This window comes from Poecilia mexicana, unplaced genomic scaffold (genome assembly GCF_051168715.1).
Source record: "Poecilia mexicana isolate PSO_F unplaced genomic scaffold, ASM5116871v1 scaffold_16, whole genome shotgun sequence".
Taxonomy (NCBI): domain Eukaryota; kingdom Metazoa; phylum Chordata; class Actinopteri; order Cyprinodontiformes; family Poeciliidae; genus Poecilia; species Poecilia mexicana.
The window spans coordinates 31,498,436-31,502,199 of NW_028263385.1; the positions used below are offsets into that span (position 1 = coordinate 31,498,436).

Sequence of the window (3,764 nt, forward strand, 5' to 3'; positions counted from 1 at the left end):
TACAGGTTCTTTACTTCTGCTTTATTCCGGTGACCCAAGCACTCGTACAACATGGAGTAAACTGTAACATAAATAAAACAGCTGCATTTACTATGAGTACAAAAGAGTTCAAACGAAAAACAGATTCTTAATAAATAAGACACTAAATAAAATCTACTCTTAAATATTAAATGAAAACTTACAGACGGTGATGTCGATGGCATAAACAAAAGGCTGATTGTAACCGATTCACCTCCTCACGTGTGACAGTAAAAAACAAAACGAAACTTAACGACTTCCTGTCCTAGACCTAGCTTGACCTTCAAAATAAAAGCCTTATTACTCTTAACATAAAATTAAAGGGCATAACACTCCCCGCCTGGTATCTGTCAAGATGCCACATATCAGTACTTAAAACACAAACTTATAAACTTGCTAGTCCTAATTCTTTAAAAGCATAACAACTTCTGTGATAGGTCTGAGAAACTTTTTAGCGGTTCCATCCTTGATGACCTTGACCTCAATCCTGCGGACCTTGCCATCATTGCCTGGGAAAGTGTCGGTCACGAGAGCCATGGGCCAATCATTGCGACATATACGATCATCCTTCAGCAAAACAACGTCATCCTTTTTAACGTTGGGACTTGACTCTTGCCATTTGTGGCGAAGTTGTAGGGTGTGAAGGTATTCGTGTCTCCAACGATACCAGAATTTGTCAGCCAATCTTTGAACTTGACGCCACTGTTGCTTATACAGATCCTTTTCAGTGAATACTCCTGGAGGAGGTAAAACACTCTGCTTCTGAGTGAGAAGCATTGTTGGGGTAAGTATCTGTGGAACATCTGGATCTGAGGAGACAGAAACTAGAGGTCTTGAGTTGATGATGGCTGTCACCTCTGCCATCAGGGTGCACAGGACTTCATGAGATAAGCTGGAGGAGGGAGTACGCATCAACATCGAGTCTAAGATTCTTCTTGCGATTCCAATCATGCGTTCCCACACACCCCCCATGTGAGAAGAGTGAGGTGGATTGAAACACCACGTACATCCCTGATTGTTTGTGTACCTTTGGACTTCTGAGTCTGTTACCACTTTGTGGAACTCCAGCTCTCTGCAGGCACCTACGAAATTGGTCCCACAGTCTGAGTGTAGCTGCTTGGAAGGACCACGGATTGAAAAGAATCTTCTTAAAGCGTTGATGAATGAAGAAGTGTTTAAGGAGTCGATGACTTCGATGTGGACTGCACGTGTGCTCATGCAGGTGAACAATACAGCCCAGCGCTTGCTCTGAGCCATGCCTCCTCTTGTGCGCCTAGCTGTCACACTCCAAGGACCGAAAACATCCAGACCAGTGTAGGTGAAAGGCGGTGAACTGCTCAGTCGTTCTTGCGGGAGATCTGACATCTTCTGCTTCTCTCTGTTTCTACGAAGTTTCCGGCAGATGACACATGCATGAAGAACAGCACTTATACAACGCTTGCCACCTACTAACCATATGCCAGCAGCTCGAATGGCACCTTCAGTGAATGTCCGACCTTGATGCTCAACCTGCTCATGATAGTGTCTGATGAGCAACATGGACACATGGTGTTTTCCTAAAAGAATGACTGGGTGCTTTTCTCTGTCGCTTAAATCGGAAAGTTGAAGCCTTCCTCCAATCCTTAGCAAGCCTTCGGAATCAACAATCGGACTTAGTTTAGTCAGTGGGCTTCCTTTGGGAATATCATCTCCCTTTGAGAGAATGTCTAGCTCTTTAGAGAAGGAGGCTCGCTGCACAGCAAAAACAATCGCTGTTGTGGCCTTCGACAACTCATCAGTGGTGAAAGGTTTTGGACACCAATGCCAACCACTACATTCTGTGGTCCTTCTTTCCTTCTTGAAGGAATCCTTAACATGAATGAGTGTTGTAACTGCTCTTTGTAAAGACTTCCAAGAAGAGAACTTTGTAAACCTTTGAGGATCCAGTTGGTTGACCGTTTGACTTGTAACACAGCTTGTCACTTGTGGTCGGATTTCCACATCAGAATCTGGATTGATGAGCTCAAAGGTCTCTTGCTGTTCAATGGTTGTCCGTGGTTTGCGTAAGAACGCTGGGCCTGCGAGCCAGCTGATCTTGGTGAGCTTTGAGGCTTGAACTGACCTAGAAGCATGGTCAGCTGGATTATGCTCTGTAGGCACATATTTCCATTGGTTTGGTTCTGTAGACTGACGGATTCTCTGTACCCTGTTGTGGACGTACACATAAAAACGTTTTGACTCATTATGAATGTAACCCAGCACCACTTTGCTGTCGCAGTAGAAAGTAACTGCATCAACTTCAATGTCGATTTCTTGAACGATGAGTTCGGCCATTTCTACGGCTAGCACTGCCGCACAGAGTTCTAATCTGGGTATGGTTGGTTCAGTTGGAGGTGCAAGTTTAGCTTTTCCAAAGACAAAACCCACGTCTATCTGGCCGTTTTCGTCTGTAGTCTTCAGGTATACTACGGCACTGATTGCTTTGGACGAAGCGTCTGAAAACACACATAGCTCTTTCCGACTGGCATTGGAACAAGTAGTAGTATAAGCTCGAGGAATGTTAAGATATTGTAGTTCCTGTAGCGAATCTCTCCATGTCTCCCAAACCTCAGCTTTGTCTCGTGGAAGTGGGCTGTCCCATTCCGTTCCATCCATGGTGAGCTCCCTCAGCAACGACTTCCCTTGAATGCTTACAGGAGCAACAAAACCGAGAGGATCGAAGAGACTGTTTATGGTGGAAAGGACACCGCGTCTGGTAAATGGTTTGTCACTGATGGATACTTGGAAGGTGAATACATCGCTTTTGACATCCCAACTCAATCCAAGGCTTCGCTGTGTGGGTACTACATCTTTATCCAAGCAGAGGTCTTTAATACCCTTAGCATGATCTTCAGCTGGAAAGGCTCCTAAGACTTTGATGCTGTTGGATGTGATCTTGTGAAGTCTTAGGTTTGACTCTGAAAGAGATGCTTGTGTTTTCTGTAACAGAGAAATTGCCTCTTCTTCTGTTGGTGTGGAAACAAGACCATCGTCGACGTAGAACTCTCGCTCTACAAAGCGTTTGGTGTCTGGCCCATACTGTTGCTCTCCCTTCATTGCAGCTCTCCTGAGACAATACGTTGCCACAGCTGGAGAAGGGCTGTTTCCGAATACATGAACCCTCATCCTGTATTCAATGATGTCCTTACTGGGGTCATTATCTCGGTACCAAAGGAAACGCAAGTAGTCTCTGTGATCTTCTTTTACAACAAAACAATGAAACATCTGTTCGATGTCGGCCATGACTGCTATTTGTTCTCTTCTGAAACGGATGAGGACTCCCAATAGACTGTTATTCAAGTCTGGTCCGCTGAGCAGCACGTTGTTTAGGGAGATGCCATTGTATTGAGCACTTGAGTCAAACACAACCCTGATTTGGTCAGGCTTCCTTGGATGGTAGACTCCAAACATCGGCAAGTACCAGCACTCTTTTCCTTTTGATAGTGGGGATGCTGCCTCTGCGTGGTTGTTGTCAAATATCTTTTGCATAAAGGCAAAAAACTGGTCTTTCATTTTTGGCTTACGCTCCAATGTGCGCTGAAGTGAAGTAAGGCGGTTCATTGCTTGTTCACGATTATTAGGCAAAGGCGGCCTAGGGGACTTGAATGGAAGTGGAGCCACCCAACTATTGGAGTCGTCCTGAAAAACCTCATTGTCCATTATTTGCAGAAACTGTTTGTCTTCTATGGAGAAAGCCCGCTTATTATCATCTGCTGTTCTCTTAAAGA

At 44.8% G+C, this 3,764-nt stretch overlaps 1 long non-coding RNA gene across 1 annotated transcript; it reads right to left on the reverse strand.

Moving 5' to 3' along the window:
- On the reverse strand, window positions 1–415 carry LOC148155200 (uncharacterized). Its single transcript, XR_015765670.1, has 2 exons — window positions 183–415; window positions 1–61 (listed from the first exon to the last, which is right to left on the reverse strand). It is a non-coding gene; the product is annotated as an uncharacterized LOC148155200 (long non-coding RNA).
- Between the last annotated feature and the right edge of the window lie 3,349 nt (window positions 416–3,764).